We start from the raw sequence: 26,766 nt of genomic DNA, 5'->3' as shown, positions 1-26,766 counted from the left end.
ATGTGCAGGTCTGTAGTTCAGTAGGTCTTGCTCCCTACAGCTGCCCGCCAGTTTTGATTAGAGATGCAGGGGGATGGTAGAGCCGGCACCTCGTGTAGATAGTATGGACCCTGTCACCCTCAAGTAAAGGCCATGCAGCACGATTATATTGAGCAGCGCAGTGTTACTTTACACTTTGCTTCGCTTATTTGAAGCACATGTAGAAGAGAGAGCTCGGACCTGAGAACACAAAACTGCCAACGAGGTGAACAGCCGAAGCCACAGTGCAACTTCTCTTGACCGCCTTGACGGACATCGACATTACGTCACTAGGAAGCATAACATACGCTGTCAACGAGTTCTGAAAACGTAGAAGGTACGGATCACACTTTGCATTTTTTTTTTTACGCGCTGTGCATCGCTCTTTTGTCCAGCGTCAGCCGCAAAAAGACGAGCGCACGTCGGAAACGTCACGATTTATGTACGCAGTTTAGCCCAAAGTACAGTGTTCTAGAAGGCACCTAAAGTAAAGTTCTACTTTACATAGGGTTTTGTCTAGTTTGTGGTGTTTCATGAAGGGTACACAGGCACCGTGTTCATCCTATTGTTGCTAGAAGAGAGTTTCACTGTAGGGATGTCCAGTTTAGCTGATTTAGCCAGCCATTGTTATCTGGAAGTGCGTGGCGTTCAGCGTCAGCTGACGCTGCTTTGGGTGGCTTCAGGGTCTCGGGGAATATCATGGACAGTACCAAGGACAACATCAGTGGTTGCAATAGTCATTGTAGCTGCAATGAAGCACAGGGCACAAGCCTGCTTCATGTAAGAGTTGCATGCGCCTTCTCAAAATTTCCAGAATGAGTGGCTCTTATGCTTTTACAAACTTGGAAAGGATGCAGCTCTCTATGCAGTCTGTCTTCAGCATCTATAGCTGTATGTGCATGAAATTGAACACTGCTCATTTCCCGTACTCTGTGAACTCCATGACACTATCAGAAACAATTAAACTCATACAGATACCTGGGTGCCGAAATAATGAACAAATTACCTTGGGTGTACCATATCATGACACTTTGTGCTAGCACTGACAGGGCGCTTGGCTTCATCCAAAGATCGCTGGCTATGTCCCCTTCACCCATCAAACAACTAGCATACTAAATATTCATTCGCTCAAAAATGGAATTCAGAATATGGCTCAGCAATATGGAACCCTCACCAGGATTACTTGACTCTGTCGCTCGAAGCCATTTAGAACCAGGTAGCACGATTAACTTCCCAATACTAGTCACCATACCAATACACAGCTCGGCACAGCGTTACTAACATGAAATCATCTCTCGGTCTTAGCACTCTGCCGGAAACTTGCAATGCTTTGTCTTTTGCATAAATTATACTTTTTTTTTTTATTCGAGAAGTCTGCCTTGAGGCATAAGTTGAGAAAAGGGGGAGTGGAATGTAGGTTACAGAAAGTTAAAAGAAGGAGTGTAGACCAGTTTCGGCGAGGTACTCGCATAGGCTGCTGGTGAAGTGATTGTCCATAGTCCACTTCACATAGTCCCCGTCGCGGTTCCACCACAGGCCAACCTCCCTGAGGAGCCGTTTTCTAATAGGGGCCGTCGCTGGGCAAGTCCACAGCAGGTGCCGCACATCACAGATGTCCGGTGCAGCGCCGCAGTGAGGGCACCTGTCAGTTGCTGGCAGATATTTATCACCCCACCGATAACGGACAGATGGGGTCAGGGCCGCCCCTGCCCGAATCCGGCGCACTGATACCTCCTCCTGCCGAGTTAGACTACGGGGTAGTGGGTGCGAACACGGAGGAATTAGAGCGCGTGTTCGCTGGCGCAGAGCTTGTGAATCGGAGACATGGGACAGGAACGGATCTGGGGGAAGAGGGGAAGGTGGCAGGTCGTCTGATGTGTCAGTGTGAGTCATAGCATCTGCTTGAATGTTATGTGGATCGTGAGCATGACCGCGAATCCAGCGTATGCGTACAGGACATGGGTATTTTGCGCACTGCACTGCGCTAAAACTTATTACATGCACCTTTCCGCTCATGTCGCCGATAATTTAACTCCCTTAGCATACAGCGTCCCCATGGCTCTTCCAATGCCTTCAACAAATCTTTCCTCCCCATTGCCATAGAACTATGCAACAATCTCCCCGAAACCATTGTTACCGTCTAATCCCTCCAAATTTAGGCACTTACTAACTGACCATTTGAACCTCAAATAGCCACTTTTCCTCACGCTCCTCTGCGAATAGTCCGATTTGCTTGTACTATTGCATCATCACCTATTTATCTTCTCTATTTTTGCCACTTGTGTTTTGTGTATTTTATTTTCCTGTTTATTGCTACATGGTTTGTTATAGTTTTGTGTTCTTTACCTGACGTTTTCTACCCAGTTTATTATCGTCATTGGTTTTTGTGTTACCTTTTATTGCTCTGTTTTTGAGCTTATAAAGGTCCATTTGATTCGCCCTGCATGGAGTGCCATGCAAGCGCCGTACTCATGCAGCGCCAGTTCAGAGGCGCAGGCGCAGCGCGACACTAGCGCCAAGTAGAAAGGAATGCTAGAGTACAGAAGTCGTGCAAGCCTTCTGCTTCTGGGTGCGTCTGCGACGCGCACTTTTAAAGTTGTCTCTGCCTGGCTTTCCGGTTGTTTGCTGTGTTTTCTGCGCTGCTGTGTTGCGAAGTGAAAGAAAATGAACCTCAGCGTGCTGCTAACAGTTATGCAAGCTACTATGGAGCTTGTAGACTCCGACAGTAGTGACAACGAGAGATTTGGTGAACCAGAATACGAGGTTTTCGAGAACGATCGGCTGAGCTTCGGGTGGTCGCTTGTGGCCTTTTCTCCCTGTGCCTTTGCGCTTGTCGTTTTGTGGGCATCAAGCATCCCTACTTTCAAATAGTCGTCCTCTGAAAAGAGGGTGGACCGATGTAACCTCCCAGTTCTTTAACAAAAAGAAAACATCTTTCGCAAAATTCCACATCGTTCATAGTGAACAAATAGAAAAACCAGCCAGAACTTATATCTCCTTTCACAGTCTCAAAAGTCCTCACAGATTCCTTAGGTCCAAAGCACAAGGTGACAAAATTGGCTAGTGGAGACCTCTTGCTTGAACTGCTCGACATCACTCAAATATCAAAACTAGCAAACATTGAAACCTTCGGTGACATCCCTGTGTCTGTGACACCACACAAATCGTTAAACACAGTACGTGGCGCAATCTCTGACAATGACTTTCTGCACTTGACGGAAGAGGAAATGTTAGAAGGACTGTCCGATCAAAATGTAACCAATGTATACAGAATCAAAATACGCAAAGAAAACGAAAGAAATTCCGACAAAACCCTGACCTTTGCCTCCTGCACCCTGCCGAAGTCAATCGAGGTAGGATATACTGTGCGATGTCAGTGCACATTAAAGAACCCCAGGTGGTCGAAATTTCCGGAGCCCTCCACTACGGCGTCTCTCATAGCCTTAGTCGCTTTGGGACGTTAAACCCCCATAAACCAACCAACCAAACCGAGGTAGGATACACAAAAATCTCTGTCCATATATACCCAACCGTCGACGCTGCTTCAAGTGCCAGAGGTTCAGCCATGGCTTTCAAAGCTGCCGAGGCCGCGATACCTGCTCCAAATGCTCCTCAAATGATCATCAATCCACCGACTGTGATGCTGCGCCACGCTGTGCAAAATGCGAAGGTGACCACGCCGCTTATTCAAGGTCGTGTCCTGCATGGAAGAAAGAGAAGGAAATTATTAAAATAAAGACTAAAGAGAATATAACATTTAAAGAGGCGAGAAAGTGCTACACAATGACCCATAGCACATTCTCTTTCTCAGCACATACAAATTTCACCGATGTGGTGCATGGGCACGGAGCACCACACCGGTATTCGACACCTTCCCAGCTTACACCCAGTGAGGCTGAGGTAGGGCCACCCGCGCCTCTGACCTCTGCCCGCGGGCTCTCCGCATAACTCCAGCGCCTCCACTGAGGCAATGGACACAAGTCAGAGTTCACCTCGCTTGAGCGCAAGAAAGTTCCAATAACGGGCCCTGAACAAAGAGGGACCTAAAGTTTTATGTACATCCATCCAAAACAATCATGGCGTTCCTTATCCACTGGAACTGCCATGGAATAATAAAAACTACAGTGATGCAACAGACCTTTTAAATTCTCTATCTCCTGTAGCACTGTGTCTACAGGAGACTAACTTGGGACCTTCGAATTAAAATATTTTTGAAAGATATAAAGCCTTTCACCATGAGCAGGCGAGTAGGCTCTCTGGAGGTATTGCTGTTGTTGTCCAGAACGGTGCTGCAACCCGTGAGATCAGGCTCCAAACAAAATACAAAGCAGTTGCAGTCGCCGTTCTTAATTTTAGAACAATTAACATGTGCTCTATATATCTTCCACCCCATCTCACCACATCACTTCATGATCTAGAAGAACTTTTTAAGCAGTTACCCGAGCCATATCTTGTAGTAGGCGATGCCCATTCTGGGTTTTGGGAAAGCGAACTGACTGACACTAGAGGTCGGATTTTGGAAGATTTTATTTTGTGCAACAACGTTTGCCTGCTAAATACAGGCAAATCCACATATTGCTCTCCATCTTCAGGAAAAATGAGCTGCATAGATTTGTCTTTTAGCTCTCCATCCGTTTTTACCGATTTTAAGTGGGATGTTCTTGACAACCCGTATGGAAGTGATCACCTCTCTGTTGTGATCAACTTTTCACCACTACCATCCATCATTCCAACTAAACCACGCTGTTGGAAGCTGCACTTAGCGGACTGGCCACTGTTTCGAGAAAAGGCCAGTCTGGAGAAAATATTTTCAGATGATCTTAGCATTGATGATCTTAGCACTCAAGGCGCATGATAGCCTTAGATGCTTATGTGCCACTAAATCCAACACAACACAACGATGAACTAAATGCAATTTTTTAACATGTATCATGGCGGCTGCACGTCTAGCTATTCCACAGTCATCAGGAGTAGTACAATGAAATAACAAGCTTTGGTACACACAAGAATGCAGAGAAGCAAAAAAGACACAAAACAAAGCCAGGGGAATTTTTCGAAGATACCCCGCACACGAAAACCTCATAAATTTTAAAAAGGCGAGGGCAAAAGCACGACACATCCATCGCAATGCTGAAAAAGTTTCCTGGAAAAACTTTGTGTCTTCCATAAATAGTTCAGTTACATCCAAACAAATGTGGGAACAAGTCCACATACTTAATGGCAGCTTTTCTCCTTTCATTGTTCCTTCTTTAAAGGTGCACTGAAGAGGAATCTGAACTTGTCTTTTTGCCGCGGGAACTCGATCTACACGTTCCGAGCTTTCTTAGAAACTGCGGTTTACTGCCCTGTGTGGCCGATTTCCCCAATTAAATCGAATTAACGTCCGGCTCCTGCCTTTTTTTTTTAATTCTGCCTCGTACGGTGGGCGGAGTCGACCAACGCGTGGAGCACCTTTCACCCAGTCCCGTGGCAGCTTGCCGCTCTGCCATCAGCGGAGTAATACGTAGTAGTCCGTAGTAGCAAATAGTCCGCGCGTATTTTTATTTCTTCAGGCTTATTTTGTGGCTATATTATCTGCGAATGAAACTATTTATTCATGGAAACCTAAAAAACAAAATAAAGCGAAAGCAAAGCCTCCACGGGACTGGGTGAAAGGCGCTCCACGCGTTGGTCGACTCCGCCCACCGTACGAGGCAGAATTTTAAAAAAAAGGCAGGAGCCGGACGTTAATTCGATTTAATTGGGGAAATCGACCACACAGGGCAATAAGTCACTGTTTCTAAGAATGCTAGGAATGTGTAGATCGAGTTCCCGCGGCAAAAAGACATGTTCAAAATCCTCTTCAGTGCACCTTTAACAGCTCCGGATGCACAAACAAGCATTGAGGAACAGGCAGACATACTAGGAGAACATTTCTCTACAATTTCCAGTTCATCACATTACACACAGTCAATCTTAAAATATAAAAAAGCACAGCCGAAAAACAAAGACTACCGGCTAGTGGCGGTACAAATGAACGTTACAATACAGAAAATCTGTAGAGTACTGTCGGTCGGAAAAAAGACAGTGCCAAGCCCAGATGAAATTCATTACGAAATGCTTGCTCACATCTCTGAAGATGCTGTAGAAGCTCCTCCGAAATTCTTCAATAAAATATGGCTATGTGGAAAAATGCCAGAGGCATGGAAAAAGGCCGTGATTGTGCCATTTCTGAAATCAGGAAAACCGCCAATCTCTGCTGGTAGTTACAGGCCAATAGCACTTACAAGTTGTCTTGCTAAAAGTTTTGAAAGTGTGTTAAATATTAGGTTAATGTTCATCCTTGAATCGTGCAAACTTTTTGATATCCACCAATGTGGATTTAAAAAAGCATGTACAAATGACCATCTTGTCCGTCTTGAGAACACAGTCCATGACGCATTCATACACAAACAGCACTGTCTGGCAGGAATTTTTGACTAGGAAAAGGCTTATGATACTACCTGGAGGTTTGGGATTCTTCGTGACCTCGCAAATCTAGGTACCATGGCAGGATGTTGAACTGTTTAAAAGACTTTCTTTCTGACTGCTCGTTTCGTGTACGTCTAGGTTGCATGCTTTCGAAAAAATTCATCCTAGAAAATGGCGTATTGCAGGGGTGTATTCTGAGTACCACTCTCTTTATTGTAAAAATGAACTCAATATCGCAAATGATTCCAAAGTCCATCATGTACTCCGTATATGTTGACGACCTCCAAATTTCATGCACATCTTCCAGCTTATCAACATGCGAAAGACAGATACAGCTTACACCGAACAAACTAGCGACTTGGGCAGACCAAAATGTATTTAAGTTCTCTCCACAAAAACAGTTGCCGTCCTTTTCTCACTGCAAAGACGTGTGCAGCAGATTGATCCCACCCTGCACTTGAATGAAATTGTTCTACAAGTAAAACAAGAGCATAAATTCCTAGGCATAACTTTTGACAGAAAGCTCACATTCTTACCCCCTATAAACACCCTCAAAATGAAAGCTTCCCGATCTCTAAATATACTGAAGGTACTCTCACGGAAACACTGAGGGTCCGATAGGTTATGCCTTTTACAGATCTACTGCTCCATAGTACGGTCCACTTTGGACTATGGATGCATTGTGCATTGGTCTACAAGGCCATTATACCTAAAAAAAAACTAGATCCTGTACAAAACCTGGTCCTGCGTCTAGACTGGTACATATAGAACATCTCCCATAAAGAGTCTATATGTAGAAACAAGTGAACCATCCATTGCAGACAGAAGAGCAATGCTTACCTGTGCATACGTACTGAAAATAAGATCCTTACCAAAACACCTTTGTTACCCCATAGTTACTAAGTGTACATCCAGAACACTGTTCAATAATAAACCACAGTCAATCAAACCTTTGTTATTACGCTTTGAAGACGCACATGATGAACTAGGAATACTAGATGCTCTACCTGAAACTGCCCTGAGACACGATCCACTGCCGCCGTGGTATCGCCTTCCCGCTGTGTGCGACTTCACAATAAAACAGTTTTGTAAAAACAAACACCACTTGAACACTTACTACAAGAATACCTGGCTTTGAAAGAGAAATATGCAAGCTACATAGACTTTTACACAGATGGCTCCAAAACAACAACACGCGTTGGAAGTGCAGTAGTACAAGGCAAATGGGAAAAAATAGTAAGATTGCCAAGTTATGTATCAATCTTTACTGCCGAATGTTATTCAATGTGTATTGCTCTGGACAAAATAGTACATGAGAACATCGAAAAAAGTATAATCTACAGTGATTCCCTGAGCCTACTCACAGCGCTGCAGTCAGGAAACGAAGTTGAACAATTAGTAGGCAGTGTCATTCACAGCATCGAAAAAGTAACAACGTGGGGACATATGATAAGGTTCTGCTGAGTCCCGAGCCACATCGGCATAGGGGGTAACGAGAGAGCCGACTCAGCTGCTGTACGAGCTCAAAGTTTCGAAATAAAAAATGTGAACGTACCTTATAAAGACTGCATGAAGTTGGTACAAAATAAATTTAAGAAAAAATGGCAGAAAGAATGGGATAATGAACCGAACAACAAGCTACACTTCATAAAGCCCACCTTGGGAGAATAGAAGTCATGCACACACTAGCAGCGTTTCATGGTAGTAATCTTATATCGCCTTCGCATAGGACGCACACACTTGACTCACGACTACTTACTGACGAAGCAAGACAAAACTGTTTGTGAGAGATGTGGAGAGGAACTGACACTAAACCGTATTTTATTCGCATGCTCAAAACTAGAAAAACTAAGAAAGAAGTATTTTACTAAATTTTACAATGAATACATACCTTGTCATCCAGTCCTGCTCTTAAGTGATAATTCAATTGTTAACACGTCTTATGTTTTTAGTTTTCTAAGAGAAACAGGTTTTCTTCAGAAATTGTGAGTTCTTACCCAGTGCTCCGCTTGATTTTACAATACACCTCGGCCACTTCCTCACTCCCGAGAAAAAGGCTGAGGTCTCTATTTTATTGGTTGGGAGCCTCGAGATCCTTGCCCAGCCAAGGATGGTCACTGATACCCGTGCCACACGCACACAAGAAATGACAGTAAATGCTTAAGGCCTTAAGTTTGTTAATGCCATTATTTTCGGAGTTGGTGCTACACGTCCACTTTTAATGCCATTATCGAAAGTGACGATGACGATAACGCTTGCAAGGTAGTCAAAAGTTTCATCTTTATATAAACATTCCTAATGAACAGAATATATCTGGAATGATGTTCAAATGTAATGTAAAAACGATTTTCCAGAAAATACGGCTGTTCCTGCTTTACAAGTCGAAAAAGTAGCCATAAACTCGCTTGTCAGCACATAAGTCGAGAGTACCAGTCAATACGGCTGGTTAAAATGGCGCTCTTCGCATTGAAAATGCGGTTTAGGTGCCTCATCTGGCTGAAAGTTAAGAATTAACCATTTTATAGTGGGCTAGGCAGTTGTAACTGACAAAGCTGCATGCTTTTCTGCGTGTGGAATGGGAACGAGAGTACACATTGCACGGGCGAATGAGTTGTGGCGAACTCAGCAGGTCGCGAATGGCAGTAAGGCTAATGCCATTAAATTTATGCGTGTGGCACCGCACGAATGCCATTAAAACTTAGGGCAATAAGCACTTAATGGCATTAAATCTGTCCGTGTGGCACGGGTATGAGGTTACCCAACCGTTTTCAAAGCTTTTACTTGTGGATGCTCTTAAAATGCCCTTCCTTCATCATCACTAGGCAGTAATAAGTAACATTTTAAGCCCTCTACAGCACCGATCGCTTTTCATTTCTTTATAAAATTCTGCAGAAGACTTTCCTGTACCTTGTGCTTGGCGAATGATGGCCTTAGCTGCTTATGTGCCATTAAACACAACCCAACACACATAACACACACACACACACTTCCGCAGCCTCCATATGGAACAGAGTATAGGCTGGATGTGAAGTGAGGCGACCCTTTGACATTAAAACCGCTGTTACATCGCTGTGCATACAGGTAACTGTAATCATTAAAGGATCTGCTTTGCACTGAACAACATTATCATTTTGCACTAAATTTCAGATTGTTGTAAATGATATGAAACTGCGTGGAAGAATGAAAAAGTTGCTTCTCTCTCACGTTTGTAGAGCGATGGCTGCTTGAAAGTTTGCAACAATGTACAGGTGCCGTCAAAAGTAAATGGAAGGCAATATTAACGGAAAAATTTAATTATTGCCCGCTCAATTCATGCATCCTTGAATACATATGTGCAGACTAATTGTGATTGTGCGAATGGCACTGTGCACCACCAAACATGGACCATTATGCTTTAGATTTAAAGAAATTAAATTTTTTTGACAAAGTCTCCTTCCATTTACTTTTGACGGCGACTGTACACTGTCGCTGTACTGTGCCAGTTCAGCTTGTACACATGCTACTACTACGTTGCACACTGGGTCTCTATGCGAATCATTCATGAGGACTTATTTCTGACGACTACAGTACAAAGAATAAACATTTATCAGGCTACAGTGAAATTATTTTATTCACTGCTTTTGGGAAGCCTGCCCCTCCACGACTGCAACGAGCTGTTCTAGAAGAACCAATATTTTTTTTTAGACCTTTGAGCTCTATCTTTTTTTTCTTCTCCAAGTGTTTGACTTCTGTGTTTTTTCATTTTCCTTGTTTTCCCTGACTTTTTGGGAATGATGGTCCTGGCTGTGGTGAGCCTTCTTCATCTGATGCCTGCAGTGGGCTCGGCTGGTTCAGGAGTGGTGACCCTGTCTGGTCAGATTCATGCCCACCAATTCTAATGGACTGCCCACTGGTGTCAGTATCTGAGGATGTGCTACAAAAAGGAAATGTTTTGAACCTCTAATTGTGTGAACTGTACAATTACAGTAACCTCGCCTGGAGTTTCTTGGCTCAATCACTCTACCAGGTGCAAGTGATCACACTACCAGGTGCAAGTGAAATGGTGGGAGTGATGTGATGTTCCTTTTTTAGAACCCCACTGAGTTCTCTGAAATGAGCAAAATAATAATTGATATCTTTTAAAATGACCACTACCACAATTATGTGAACTCACTCTTCAAACTCGCACGTCACGTGGGAATGTCTGGACGAAACATTTTTTTTTTTCCCTGTGGTCCTTTTATATACCCTCTCCAGGCTTTTCCACTTATATTCCACCTGGAGAGGGGTGATATCAGTCCCAAACTCCTTGCTGATGGTGCCCGCCAGGGATGGCCACAGCATTTTTTTGATGCTGCACGAAACGAACCGTCATACAAAGCATGCAGTGCAACAGTCCACATTTGAAGCAGTTCTGTAATTAATAAACCTTGAGGTGCAGTGCACTAATTTACCACAGTACTGTCATTGCGAAAAAAATTGTAAATGTAAGTTCGGCTTGGTAGCATGCAGACCTGTTAAGCTTTTGTCATTCATAAGGACAAGTGGCCTACAAAGTGATGCAATATAACTTACCGGAAATCGCCCTTAATTCCCACGGGTACCTTCATTTCTGAATAGCACTCAGTCAGAAACAGTGTGTTTCTTCTGCACCACAGTTCTGGCTCAAGAGAGCTACTCCAGGGTGGCGTCAGCACCGAGTGACCAGCCGGGAGGCTAGACTCGTGCTGGCTAGTGCCCGCTGCATTATGTTCACTCACGTCTATTGCCTGACGTTGGCTGGGGTCGCCGCTAAACACCGGCGATACAATTGTGCCATCTTTGCGAGAGTAGAAATGTTTTGCGAGCCACTGCTAAAGAAAGCAACCCAGCTGTGTAAACATGCCGCTGTTAGTACCAAAATAACTTTCGGGAAGCGAAAAAAAAGCAAAAAACAAAGATGAGCACAGAGTAAAATAAGCAAACTGAGAAGAAGTACCAAGCAGTTATGGCGTCGGCGAATGGGGAGACACATGCACGTGTTTTCCTTTTCATGGCCGAGCGAAGCCTTACCTGGTGTTGCATACATATATCCACTCCCTGAGCACAGGTGTTGGCCGTCTTCCCTTACGGTAGGCGTGATTAACGTCTTTACGCTGTTGGCAAAGGCAAACACACTGCCGTCATTTGAGTGCCCATTGTTTGCATTCATGACGTGATGATTCATGGCGCATTCATGCTGCAGCTGTATGCTGCGGCACTGGCTGCATGCAATCGGCTCGACCAGTCGAGAAAGTGCAGAATTTTGCTGAATTGGGCCTGCATGGCATCTGCATTTGCTTGAAACGAATGGCAAGGCGCAGCACGAAGAGAACTAGTTCAGGTAGTGCAAGCGAATTGAACAGACCTGTAATGTCCCTGATGGGATCTTTAAAGGTGCACTGAAGAGGAATCTGAACTTGTCTTTTTGCCGCGGGAACTCAATCTGCACATTCCGAGCATTCTTAGAAACTGCGATTTATTGCCCTGTGTGGCCGATTTCCCTAATTAAATCGAATTAACGTCCGGCTCCCGCCTTTTTTTTTTTAATTCTGCCTCGTACGGTGGGCGGAGTCCACCAACGCGGGGAGTGCCTTTCACCCAGTCCCGTGGCGGCTTGCCGCTCTGCCATCGGCGGAGTAATACGTAGTAGTCCGTAGAAGCAAATAGTCCGCGCGTATTTTTATTTCTTAGGGCTTATTTTGCGGTTATATTATCTACAAATGAAACTATTTGTTCACGGAAACCTAAAAAACAAAATGAAGCGAAAGCAAAGCCTCCACGGAGCTGGCTGAAGGGCACTCCGCGCGTTGGTCGACTCCGCCCACCGTACGAGGCAGAATTAAAAAAAAAAGGCGGGAGCCGGACGTTAATTCCATTTAATTAGGGAAATCGGCCACACAGGGCAATAAGTCGCAGTTTCTAAGATTGCTGGGAACGTGTAGATCGAGTTCCCGCGGCAAAAAGACGAGTTCAGATTCCTCTTCAGTGCACCTTTAAGGAATGAAGACCATTGCAGCTCACCCTGAATATGCTTGGGCTTTCTGAGGTGCTGTATATCGCAATCTCAATGCTGAAAAAAAGCAAGCAACTTTTCTTTGCTACTTGTTTTCGAGTCTTGGAGTATATAAGCTCATCCTGTCTAGTACATGTAGTCCTGCAACAGCCGTACTGTAGAAGGACGTCCATAGCACGTGCCTATACCTGAATACATGAAGTATCTGACAAGGTGCGAAGCTAGCAAACTTGTGCATCGTCCGAGAGGCATTTCGAAATGTTAGGCAACATGTTACAACTGGCCACCTCAGCCCGATGACGACGAAGACAACGCGAGGTTTTGGCCGTGGTCTTGATGCAGGTCATTTCATGCGAGACATACCAGTTTGCGCTCGACCTCCTCTGAGCTTCTCTATAAAATTTGTGACTCTTTATTGAACTGACTAAAGTAATTACCCTAAGTAACTTTGGACCAAAAATTTCCTGGTCATGTGACAGCCCTTCGAATTAAGAGTGCAAAAGTTGATCCCTCTAAAAAATTTACAAAAATCAAATATTTTACCGTTGCGCTTGAAAATTTTTTAGAGAAAATGAATGAACATTGTGGGTTTTAAATGCACAGCCAAAAAATTTGAAATGTGAAGTTTTTGTGTTGCTTTATGCTTTATGTGTGTTGCTTTATGTTTGTTTATGCTTTATTTTCTCCCCCAAAAACACCGTTTTTGCAATTTTTTTATACTCTTTTGCGGCATTGGGGAGCAGTGTCACACTTTTTGCTGCTTCTTTGTAATATTTACTATCTCATTAAATGGTTTAAATATGATACAACACAGTATGTTTCAGAAAAAAATGTTGGAACTTAAAAATAAGTGTGCTGTGCAACGTTTTCTGACATAAATTTCAAACAGAGGCGCTCTTATTAGAAATATAAATTGTAGCTCAATTGATAACTAGTTTGAATGAAATTTTTCTCAGTGTTTTTTATCGGAACCTTTTTTGTTTAAGCTACAAAAAAAATTTTGAAGTTCAGCGCTGCATCTCGAGCCATGGTTGCCCCGTACCGCCACTGCACTGCAGAACACGGCCGTGGCACCGCTCACATTTCTTTGTTGGGTCTACACGACCAATGGTTATTTGTGGGGGCCACTTCTGCGGTCTGCTTTCTCCTGCCCCTACCCACCTTTCAGCCGGAGCCGACACAATTCGCTTTGCTCCCCGATTTTGTAACAGGAGTTGTCCACTTAATAAAGAAGGCACAATACCATGCTTATTTCAAATACAGAATAAATGCATTTGGACTTATCAGCGGAGCAAGCAGAGTAGTCAGCTGTTTTATTGCAATGTGGTCTCGGTAAATATGGAGCATGCATTGCTTTTAATAACGTGAGACGATATAATACTTTGATGAAGATTCATTCTGAGCATTGTTGTTTTCCACGAACTGATAACTGTATATAATGTAACTGCGAACTCTCCCCACCACCACTATCTGCTTCATGTTGCAATCTAATCGAAGCAAGGGTAGAAGAGCAACTGTCTCATTGGTTTTGTGGTTCTCAAAGCGGATGATGCCGCGGCGGTCGAATTTCGATGGAGGCGAAATCCTAGAGGTCTGTGTACTGTGCGATTTCAGTGCATGTTAAAGAACCCCAGGTGGTTGAAATTTCCGGAGCCCTTCACTACGGCGTCTCTCAGAGCCTGAGTCGCTTTGTGACGATAAACCCCATAAACCAAACCAAACCATCAATAGTAACTGCAGCTTCCGGGCGGAAATATACCACAACTGGGTGCAGCATGGCCTTCGTATTCTCCCAGTGGTAAGACTACATACAACCTTAGACGATGAAGCTGTAATTTTCAGCAAAATTCGTAAGCATGATTGCTTCGTCTTCACTTAGTCTTTCCTTCAATTCGCCCCGCCGCGGTGGCTCAGTGGTTACGGCGCTCGGCTGCTGACCCGAAAGACGTGGGTTCGATCCCGGCCGCGGTGGCTGAATTTCGATGAAGGCGAAAGTCTAGAGGTCCATGTACTGTGCGATGTCAGTGCACGTTAAAGAACCCCAGGGGGTTGAAATTTCCGGAGCCCTTCACTATGGCGTCTCTCATAGCCTGAGTTGCTTTGGGACGTTAAGCCCCAATAAACCAAACTAAACCAATCTTTCCTTCAATTCTCTCGGGTATTTTGACGGTTGCTTGCTCACAAAGTGGTGCATTTTCAGGTCTTTCAACATATCCAAAAATTTTTTGCAGAGCTCCTCAGGCATAGAGACGATAGGTTCAAGCCTACTGTGAACGCCACTTATCCACTGTGAAAATTTTATACTATTCTGTATAAAATTTGTAACTTAGTTGGTCCCTACCAGGATGACAACCATAGGCTCCACATCGCCCACCCTCCGGAGCAGGGTCGCTGCTGTTGCGCCCGGAATCTGTGTAGAGCTTTCTGCACGTGGAGGATGCAAGTTAGGGGCATCGATCATGAAGAAGCATGCTCACCGATGCGCCTTTTGCTGAAGTAGGTCGTACCAACAAAACTGCTGAATTCGTGACTTGGAATTCCACCTCCTGTGCAGTTGATAATGGAGCGACATTATAGCGGTGTGCATCAATTTACAGAGTGTACTATCGCAATGGAGAAAAACGCCAACAATGTGGTGCCTATGCACTCCACTGTTCGAGTTTCTTTGGATCATGCTTTTACCTGGTTGATAAAAAGAAAGGACATTACAGTCATCCTAGAATGCATCTCTAATGACTGTACTGTTTTTTTGCTACCGCCGAAGTAAAAGCGCGATGAAAAGAAATGTGTACAGGGCGCTCCTAAGCTCAGCTCTGTTTGCGTTTCTTTCTATCGCTCCTATACATTAAACTTCCGGATGATATCTACTTTATGCTCTTTGAACAAGAACAGTGCACAGAATGCTCACGCAAATATTGCATAAAATAGAGCATTCACGCTAGCGGAGTGAAAGCACTCATTCTAGGCTTGCTTGTCCTAAAGCGAAGCCGCCAGAATGTATGCAGGTGCCTTCAACAGGTACTTGCAGGCATGTATTAATTAAAGGGAAGATGGTCACACATCACTATCACACATGTTCATCGCTCTACCAGCTGGAATAGAAACCTTGGCTTCATCCTTGCACTTCAGTTTCTCCTACGGTAATCTCAACTGGGCTTGAGTTATCTTTGCTGTTATTGTGACACCTACCCCATAAGCGCACCATGTAGCTGAGCAGTAGTTGAGAGAGCTTTCGTGTAGTGCAGATCGGGGATTGCGCAAAAAATGGTTCTTGGGCAGTTAGCGCCTCAGCATTACAACTTTCATTTTCAATCTGCATCCACATCATGCAGTAATGGAGTGAACACTGCCATTCTGTAATACCTCTGAATATAGCTCGGATGCATTGAACCTGTACATCTGCCTGCTAGTTGCACATGGGGACTGAAGCTGCGTTTATAGTCTCAGCCTCTTTGTAGAGTGGCTAAGCGTAGCCGTGTTTCATGCTCAGCATAGAGCACCAGCTCAGACCGGACTGAACTGGACTGCCATATCATTTTTTCCTTGACGTTTTTAAAACCTTGATTTACATTGGAATAGGCGCAGTCACTTTGCTGAGCTGGCTGTGAGCATAGCAAAAAATTTGTTTGCGAACAGTCTGCAGCTTTTCGTCAAAGATGACTGCAGCATTGAAGCCGTGCAGTGTGTTTACGTGGCTCTCCAAATAATTTGTTTAAGTTTTGTGTAACCTCAAGAACACTCATAGGCTTGTTTTCAAGTGTTCGCTTTATAAGTTGAGTCACTATGAACGTAAGCGAACTGCAGTCTTCTCTAACCATGCTATTGTGGACATATCACAGAGCAAGTGTCAGCTGTGCATATGGGCTATGCCATTGGTTTCATCGAACATAACAATGCCCATGCCTGTTTCTTGTGCATGCTGAATGATAATAGCATGGACTTCTTCAGAGTGTTTGACCACTTGATACTGGATTTTCATACTGATATATATGGCTCAAGATGATGTGTCAGCAAGATGCTTTTAAAATGCCATGTCGCTGTTGGTAACCCAGAAGCCAAAAAATGCATAAAAATGATGTTTATTAGCAGCTGATAAAGCTCCTTGTTTGTTATCTAGAAGCATCCCGTCGTCTCTATGCCCACAAAGCAGTATGTCTTGGGATCCCAGAAATATGATAGATGGTGTGGTGGGTAGTAGGCGGTTTTTATCTTTCACTTAAAAATGCGTATTGGAGACTTGGTTTGTGACATTTTTTTCCGGGCGCATCAGCAAACAAAGTTTCTCTGGCTTTCACTGCCTCCAAGTTGTATCTGAACATTTTAAAGCTGAACATGCCTTGATGGCCCTCTTACACTGGCTGTTATGAACTATGCACAATCTTACAAAATAAGCCACCTAAATTTGAAGTGTGAGTGGCTTGCGTATCTCCTTTCTTTTTTGTTGCCTTTTTAACGCGACACTGTTAAAGGCCTCGCTGTCCAGAAAATTCTTTGTCGGCGTTGTGAGCGAAAAATCACGAGAATGACTCTGACAGGTGGCGCTTGGAGAGCATGCCTGGGAGGCAGGTAGGCCACCTTGGTCATGTGACCTTGCGGCGTCATCACAACCTGCCCGCCTGATAGTGAGCAAACTGCTCACCATGGCAGTTAAATTAATGATTGGTTGCTCGCGAAGAGCAACCTGCGCCACACAACACCCATCACATGGCAGTGGCGCATCACTTAAAGGGTCAGTCTACTCACCGAGATGAGTGTATAAATAATGGCATATTCTGGTAGTTGGCACCCTATAACATCAATAATGAGGGAACTGCGCCCGGTTTAGGCAGGAATTTATATTTTATTTCGGCGTTAAAAGTCGCGTAAAAAAGCATGGTGGCGACCCCAAACGTTCATTTTGTTCAAGAAAGTGGTAGTCTTTTTTTGTAGAAGCATAAGTGAATATACTACGTACCATTTGTATGCCCCAATGTCAGAGAAACGCACGTTTTGTTCTAGTAAACTGTAGAAGGCGTACCGCTCGCTTTTTCTGTAAATCACATGAATATTTATAGTTCCACGTACGCAAAAAGCAGGCACATTCCCAGTTTTAGTTCAGCGTATGCTAGCAGAGACGCAAAAATAAACTCAGCCTATAGTGGCGCCATCTGGTCGTCAGGACGGGAACCATTGCTGTAAACAAACCGACTCTCCACTTAAGCCTAGGAGCGGCAGAATCGTCACTCTAATTATTAAAATAAAGCAAATTTATCTCTTATATGTTTTCTTATAGGCAAGATGAGACGAAGCGAAAGACAGGCGCCCCATTTATGGCCAGTGAACGCACTGAAAAAGGCAGCAACAACGAGAATTCAGTCCGAAGCGAGAGGTCCGGCTTCGACGGGCGCCGCCATGTTTGTCGCCGCGCGGCGCAAATCCAGATGGTTGCCATATGAGACTACCATCTCATACAGATGTGTTCCCACATTAATAAATTCTATTTTAAAATGTTCTACCGCACTCCTTGGCACCACAGCTGGCTAAACGGTAATTTGAGTAAAGAGCTATCGGTTGCCGCAAAGAAAATATGGTCGATAAAATTCAGTAGACTGACCCTTTAACCCCTGTACCACTGTGCCAGGAGTGGTATGGGGACTACAGGAGATCTATGAAATGCATGGGAATTAATTACACTATCGCATCATAACCTTAAGGTGGAGCTTGTGTGTCCCCTCTCTTTTTTTTTTTTTTTTGTGGCTGAAGTGTACGAAACTAGTTTTCTTGCAGTTGCCAATGCGGCATCATTCGTGTTGCATGGTGTACCTTTGGGCATTGTCTAAGAGTTAGTAACTGCGCTTTAGGACTCGTGATAGGGTTCATCAGAGCTCTTTGTAGTCAACATTGGAATCCTAGTTGAAGTTGTACGAAGTCTGCTAGGTCCTGTTCATTGTTGCACTCATATGTCAAAGGCCCCATCCACCGCAGTACGTACTGGCTTTGTCAAGCATTACATTCTCATATTGCTCCATGCTGACACCCTGAGCACTTCTGTCTTTATGCAGTAGGCATTCACGTCACCAGATGAAAGCTCAGTGCTCTTTTTAACTTACTGCCAGAGGCTTCTTATTTGACATCGCTTTTGCCATCGCTTTGTCTTGGAGCTGCCACCTGCAGGTTCCACCTGTCATGGCACCTGCTGGCTCTGCAGAGGGCATTTCCACTGTTTCTTTGTAGCAACAGCTCTCTTTATTCATTTGAGAATTTCTGGAAGGGTAGGGCTAACAAAGAGGGTTCAGCTTAAGTTAAGGACAACGCAGCGAGCTATGGAAAGAAAAATGATAGGTGTAACGTCTTTTAAGAGATCAGAAGCGGGCGAGAAGTGAGAGAACAAACGCGGGTCAATGACATCCTTGTCGAAATCAAGAGGAAGAAGTGGGTTTGGGCAGGGCATGTAATTCGAAGGCAAGATAACCGCTGGTCCTTAAGAGGGTAATGGAGTGGATTCCAAGAGAAGGCAAGCGCAGGGGGGGGGGGGGGGGGGGGGGGCAGAAAGTTAGGTGGGCGGGTGAGATTAAGAAATTTGCGGGAATAGGGTGGCCACAACTGGCGAAGGACAGGGTTAATTGGAGAGACATGGGAGAGGCCTTTGCCCTGCACTGGCCGTAGTCAGGCTGATGATGATGATGAGGTGACAAGGATGTCTGGCATATCCTATAAGGTGCTGACCATGGAGTGCTCAGTCTTTGCAGGGATCGCAATAGAAGATGGCTTGTGTATGGAAGACTGTTGGCTCATCCCCCTGTATGCTCGGCCACTACAGGGCACCTACTTTTGATAAAGGCTTGAAGACTCTCACCGGCTTGTCCAAGGGTCAAAGCATCCATGATCCACCTCAATTCTCTCCCCTCTACCTCCAGTGTCTCCTGGGAGGCTCATTCTGTCTTGAGGTTGTTTTCAAAGGCTTTAGGGTCTGCTGCTCTTGCTTTGGTTTGGTCTCATCTTGAGTTCAGTGCATATTTACAGGAGAAGTGCATCATGTGCTCGCTATACAGTTCATTTACAATTTACTTGATGTTCTTGAGCTTACCAGGTTTGGTGGTCCTCCGAATATTATTTTCACGATGTTCCAGTTTTGCAATATGTGCGATTTCATTTCTTCAACTTGCATTGCATTGTGCTGAAGTCACAGAACACTTTGCTCTCCCGGCCATACAGGTTCCTATAGCGCGCAGTAGGTTTTCAGATGAATGTGGTAGATGCCCCCAGATCGTGCTGGCAGCTCATCAAAACAAAGTCCGAACACTGTCCTTTATCAGTGCAGCAGGTGCACCTTTTTCTGCCAACCACAACATTTGCACCATCTCAAGAAAGCAAACATGCTTTCCTAACACACAAATCTGTTATAAGCTGGTGTAGGCACCTGGTGACGCGGATGCGGTGGGAAACGCATGAGCTGGCATGCTTACCTGAATAAATTTTCTGGTTCCCTCTACTCCCTGGCCAACTCGATGCCGGCTCCACACTCTATATCGCAAGCTCCCATGTTGTCTTCTGTCTTCTTTCTTGTGTGTTGTACGTCTTGGTGCTGGAATCCTTTTATGATGTCTGCCAACCAATTAGCCTAGCAGCTAACTCTTTTAAAGTCTGTATCGCACAACTGCCATGCCTTGGCAAAGCTTTTAAAAGACAAGCCTACTCACTGCCACCAGCTTCCCTTTCGCTGACTAATGATTGCACCGTTTGGCTAGCGCAAGCTTGACCTGTCTCCTCATTTTAGAGGCACCATCACCTGTGAAAGTCTGCCTCATCACCCACTTTTCTGGTTCTCTCCCAACAACACACATGTCTCCCAGTATTGTCCTCCCACCCGTAGGTCTCCCCTTTTTTCCCCAAGGCCACCTCTTATTAGCAGGAGGAGCTAGCTGCTCTGCCTATTCGTGTGGACCAGTTGTAAAACAACGCATACTAAGCTTGGTTTCTTATAGATCTCTCTGTGCACTATTGTAAACTCAGTGACATGCTTTGGAATGGTGTCAGAAAAGAGCGAAGAATTGAAAAAGCTCCTAGAGGAGGTGCAGTGCTGGGCTTCCCATGTTAAGTGACTAGACAGTGAAAGGGGGGAAGGTTAAAGAATGCTGCAAAAACATGAACAATACCTACTGTGTGTAGGGCAGAAACAAAACAAATTTCCTTGCTGATGTGTGAACTAATGACCGAGGCACCCTCTGTGACAAAATTTTTTAACTTTAGCTTTTTATCACTCTCTCAACATGAATTCGGGCAGGCGTGGTTTCATGTCCTGTCCATCTCGTTCTGAGGTTAAAAGGGGGCATATAAAAGCTCAGCCTTTTTATTCTATATCTGTCTTTGTAGTAAGGAACACTTTGTCTCTCATGACTGAATCGCCTTGTTTCATTAGGTCCAAGAGCCTGCAGTCTCGTGTGATGAAAGAATCCGTGTGTCTCCCTCCATACACTTTTGGCATTAACGCTGTTATCCCATCAGGCAGGTCTCACTGGCATGGCACGTCTCTTACAGTTTGAATACAACATGAAGTCGAAGTAGTTTTCCCTCCTGTGTAAAGGTGGGAGGGAGGGGATGGTGGGGCATGCCCATGTGATGTTGCAGAGGGAGGAGCAGGCATAAGAGATAGTGGTGAGCTACATGCTTGGCAAGATTGCTTGGATTGTTACTCCAAGCATGTAGCTCGCTGCAAAGAATGCATCCCAAAATTCGAGGAAACCGCTATAATCAGGCATCTCACAGACCGGAATGAAAGAGTTATCTTTGAAGCTTACGAAATGGCATGGGCCGGTTCCACAGAATGTGTAAGTGATCCGTCGATAGTGCTGACGCATAAGCAAGGTTCAATTATCAACAAACAGCACAATGGAAAGCGGTGATACACGGGTTATGGGTTCATGAACAGCTCTAACACCTTGTATCTCATACGTGTTTGTACATTTGTTCTTTGTATTTGAGCATACAAGGAGAGCAGTACATTTAATAAACTGTTGAAAGTTCACGCACGTACCTGTCTTGTCCTGTTTTTTGTAACTAGTCCTTGTGCCTATGTATAGCGTGCCAACCTGAAGATTTCTTTTAAGACTTCGACTTTAGCAGAGTCTGATTGCACGGCTTCTGCGGCACATCTGCCAGTCATAACAGCTATCAAAGATTTCATTCTCATAAAAGATTTCTTTCATTTGAATATTGCCACACTGTCTCTCAACCTGAGTACAGTACAAAAAAAATGTTTGCAGTGGACTGTGCCCGAATAGCTGAAAGGCGTAACTGATTTTCTCAAAATTGTTGGCAGCTAAGTCAACAGCAATGATACCTGGCATTGCTTTCAAAGTTACCAAATCGCCGTCCAGTTTGAAGGCTTCTTTCACAAAGTCCAGTTAAACTTGTCCCTCATGAGTCAACAAGGCTGTCGGCTGCGGATGTTCTTCACGAGGTGAGGAAAATCGGGTGCACAGTCTTGCAGACCACTTCCTTCGATGAAGCATGTTTGTTGAATTTCCACCTCGTTACTCTGTTCCATCTGGCTGCATCACAGGTCAAGTAGTCTACAAATAGTCCAGCCTTCTCTGCCAAAGCTGTTGCCTCCAGCACGACTTTGGCTAACATGTCACCCTTGACGTTCTCTTGGCTTCTGAATGTTCCAAGCACCTGCATCCAGCTGGTCACAAGTGACACGAACAAGACAAGCCCGGGACTACAGGGCAATGATTCTTGGTCCTTAGGCATGTACTGTGCCAAACCTACAAAGCCTTCAATCTTGTCTTCAGTACTCACAGACAAGTGCTTAGAAAGCTTCATTTCGTCAATGATTATACCTTCATGCCAGTGCATGTTGTGAAGTTGAGCTACTTTGGTTTTAAACGCGCTCAGCATCTTTTAATTGAAGCCATAGCTGGTTCTGTAGCGAGCAGTGTGCTTGCGTATTGTTTTGCTTGGAAGTGCAAGGATGTTTTGCTTCCTTATGTGTCGATAAAACTTTGAGCTCCTTATCTAGAGCAAAATACACTCCAGCATCCATTCATTGTCGTATTGCATTCCATATAAACTCTCACATAAACTCTTCCTTTTTGCTGCTTTGAAGCGTCCAACAGCAAGCTCCTGTTTTAGAGGTAAAGAGTTTATCTTTGCTGCTAATGCTTCTTCAGTACTTGCAGCATATTCATTTTTCAGTCTATGTGTCTTTTCCAGGGCTTCCTTGCCGCAACAAGAACCTCCTGTTTCTGCACGTGCATACGTTCAGCTTTCTCCTGGCACTTCCACAAGTGTTTGCTGACATTCTCTGCCGCTTCTTCAGCCACGTGACAAGGGCCTTTCATAAATACTTGCAGCTGATGCAAGGCATTCCTTGCTTCTTTGCATTAGGCACTTAAAGCTGAAAGCAGACCCACACTTGAACTAAATTTGGCCTTGTGAGGTAGGTAAGGTTGCTCAACATAAAATCAGGATGAACACTTGCACCTTTACACAAGCGCATTGCACACGCTTGATCCAATACGGTTTCCGCATCCCACATTGTAACCACATCCGCATCTGCTGCGAGTTTCCCTAGCACAAACATTCTCGAGTGGAATACACTGTCGCTGTTTGCAATGAAAAACACTGCCTTTTCTATGTTCACGTCACCTGTGCCGGCATTCAGCGAGCATTCAGCAAGCGTTCAGCGAGCATTTGCTACTAAACTTAGACATTAAGAAATCGTCAGGAATCGACATGATACCAAGCACTTTTCTCGTACGCTATGCCGAATGGTGTGCAAAATGCCTTGCCCCAATTTTCAACAAGTCTCTGCAGTATGCACAACTGCCACAGGACTGGAAATACAGTAAAATCATTCCGGTACTGAAGACAGGTAGTAGCTCACTTCTCGCGTCATACAGGCCCATTTCACTGTTTTGCACATGCGCTAAAATGCTTGAGCACATCATATTCAAACATGTTTCAGTTTTCATCGAAGAAAATCAGATTATTACTGACGCACAACATGGCTTCTGCAAAGGACTATCAACTGTAACACAACTGCTAGAAACAGTTCATGACCTTGCATCTGCCCTTGATAAGCAAGGTCAGATTGACATCATTTTCCTTGATTTTGAAAAAGCCTTTGATCGCATATCCCACAAAAAAACTTCTTAAATTAAAATTAATCCTTAAGGATGACAAGTTACTCACGTCGATTGAAGCATACCTTTCTTATAGATACCAGCTGTTAGCATCGACGATGTGCTATCCAATTTTTCACCAGTTGAGTTGGGCGTCCCGCAGGGCTCAGTTTTGGGACCGCTCCTGTTCTTGGTCTTCATTAACGATATCACTGCTGGCATACCAGCAAAAATAAAGCTTTTTGCATATGATTGCATAATCTACCACGCAATATCTACTTCTCATGACCAAGTAACCTTAAACTCATCACTTGCTAAATTCTGTAGGTGTTTGCAGTGCACACGAAACACGGACGGACAGAAAAGGGAACGAAGCACAGCGCTGACTTTCAACTGAGCTTTATTGGAAAAATAAGCGACTTTTATTCAAAAATTTTTAACATGTGACTCAGAAGATGTCAAACCGTCCTACTACATGTGCCATCTAAAATCACTGATAGTAGTAGGACGGTTTGACATCATCTGAGTCACATGTTAAAAATTTTTGTATAAAAGTCACTTATTTTTCCAATAAAGCTCAGTTGAAAGTCAGCGCTGTGTTTCGTTCCCTTTTCTGTTCATCCGTGTTTCGTGTGCGCTGCAAACACCTACAGCATGAAAAACCAACTAGCCCAAGAAAAGACGTTTTTGCTAAATTACAGACCTGGTGTTCCACGTGGAAAATGACTATTAACACCAAAAGAACTGTTGCGATGACTGTAACTCGAAAGAAAGAACCACTAACTTTTAAATACCAAATCAGAAATCATTACCTAACAGTGTCAAGTTTTAGGTACCTGGGAATCATAATCACGCCTGATCTTAGTTGGAACCAGCACGTAGACTACATTAAAAATAAAACAATGCAGCGACTGGGATATCTAAGAAGAACCCTCGGAAAGTCCCCACCTGAAATAAAACTACTAGCATACAAGACATACATTAGACTGATTTTGGAATACGCAGCCATCGTATGGGACCGTTTCACTACAACAAACATAACGAAACTAGAAGACGTTCAGCGCAAATCCACGAGGTTCATTTACGACTGCTATAGTCGGCGCATGTCCCTCACCTTTCTCTTACAGACTCTAACATAGAATCACTGGAATCACGCCAGTATCGTGAAAGTTTAAAGTTTTATTATTTACTGTACAACGACAAAACACGAATACACAAAAACCGATATATTCAACCTGCAAATGCGCGTATTGCCCGATCATTCCACAACAGAAAAGTTCAGGATTTCACGTGCAAAACCAACGTGTTCAAGAACTCTTTTTTTTTTTTCCCCTAGGACGACACATATCTGGAATGCACCGGATGCCCAAACTGTTGAATGCTCCACTCTTGATGCGTTCACAGACGCACTCCCGAGTAAAAAACAAAATGTATTGTAATCTGCTCTAAGCCTTTTCTTGTGTCCCGTGTTCACCTCTTACGTCCTCAACGCATTTTCTTTTTTCTTTTCCTGGTCACAATCAAACTCTGTATAAAGAATCGTGTGAATTTGGTCGCTGTTGACCATCTGTTATCTTGAAGTGCGCTTTCTTGTCATGTGTATATTTTCTGTATGGTCATGGCCACCCACTCCTGCCCAAGACCTTGCATAAGGTTGGCAGTACATGTAAAATAATTGAATAAATAAAAAAAACTTAAAACGCACCCTCAGCGTTGCGCAGCTCATAAAGCGTCCAGTACTTATCAGGCACTGTCATTTCTCTCAAGAGGGCAGTTGTCACAATAGTACCTTCACTTGTCTGTGGAAGAGGTTCAGGGACCGCTACACAGGGGAGCTCAAAATAACTAACCAAAGCAAGAGGAGTGGCAGCGGCTTCGTGTCGAGGCGGACTTGGGTATTCACAGAGGCCATGGCCTTCTACAAAGACTGCAGCCACCCAAGAAAGTGAGTTTTCATGTATTATCAAGGCTGTGCGATAACATTTGCTGCTATTTAGCTTTGTGACTAAGTTAAACAGTATATTTATTTGACCAGATATATGCTCCTGTCCATCTGTTGCCTTTGCTGATCGCGAGGAAGGCTCATTTCATCATAGGAAAGCAATTATGCAGTGTGTTATCTAATGCGCCAGATAACTTATTTAATGAAAGACTACATTGAAAATGCGACCACATGTATTTGTACCAACACGCAAAAGATCAGTATTTTTTTTTTCCAATGCAGAACCACATGCAGCTTGGATGCTGCATCGTCGTCGTTCGATGGATATGGAGGAAATCTTCATTAGAATTCAGGAAGGAACACCAGATTCTTTGCCCACACTGAATTCTTTGCAAAAGTGCCTCCATCGCCGAACCGTTACCATCGCCAGCACATGCATCATCACCAGGAACACCACAAAAAAAAAAAAGACGACTTCGAGGAGCAACTCATTGGCCATCAAAAGATAATTGTGAGCGAGAATGAAGCATTCAGGGTGTCAATTAGGCTGAACTTTGGTAAGATTTCCAGGAAAGTCGCTACCAGATGCAAACTGAAAGTAATGGAAATCCTGGCAGATTACAGTGAGGAGGTTGATTGAACTTAGAGCAGCTATCCGTATTTTTTCATCTTTGAAATTATGATGCATGCATTTATTTTCTTATTATTCTCAGTTTAATGTTTCATGAATAGGTTTGTTTTTCTTCACGTGTAATCTCTAACCATTTTTCGTTGTTATTCATTAAATTGTATTGTGTTCAACTATAAGTGTATTTGAAGAAAAAGCTCCAAGAGTTGTTTTCATTGTTTATATTTTATACAATAAGTACCATTTTAATGTACCAAGATGTCGCATGCAACTGAGGCAATAATAGGAAAGTGGCAGAGCAGTAAAAATAGTTTATTTAATAGAAATACAAAAACTGATGCACTTCTAGCTCCCTCAGTTGCTTGTGCTTCTTTTGAGGTTTTCTTGAACTGAGGTCATCAAAGGAAAATGTGCCGACAGGCCATGTCCCACCGAAAGGCACCAAGGCCACAAAGTGCCTTTCTCTCTTTCCTGCTGTCTATCCCGACTTAGCAGTGCTGTTGAGTAAACAGCTAGCGTGCGACTGAATGGCGACCAACGGTCGGTCCCTCACCCGAGGACTGACCTTCGAGCGCATTGTGGCGTACAAGCGGCGGCTTCACCCCGCAGA

General features: G+C 44.1%; 1 long non-coding RNA gene across 2 annotated transcripts; it reads left to right on the top strand.

Annotated features, from left to right (window-relative positions):
- Nucleotides 1–34: 34 nt before the first annotated feature.
- LOC149339351 (uncharacterized) lies at nt 35–26,586 on the top strand. Of its 2 annotated transcripts, none has more exons than XR_016283508.1 (3): nt 35–355; nt 10,435–10,510; nt 25,811–26,586. It is a non-coding gene; the product is annotated as an uncharacterized LOC149339351 (long non-coding RNA). The 2 variants fall into 2 exon arrangements; XR_016283509.1 differs by lacking the exon at nt 25,811–26,586 and adding an exon at nt 22,676–23,094.
- The last annotated feature ends 180 nt before the right edge of the window (nt 26,587–26,766 follow it).

This window comes from Amblyomma mixtum, chromosome 6 (genome assembly GCF_055824585.1).
Source record: "Amblyomma mixtum isolate Tamu chromosome 6, ASM5582458v1, whole genome shotgun sequence".
In the NCBI taxonomy this organism is placed as follows: Eukaryota; Metazoa; Arthropoda; class Arachnida; order Ixodida; family Ixodidae; genus Amblyomma; species Amblyomma mixtum.
This window is presented reverse-complemented; position numbering and strand designations above follow the sequence as displayed.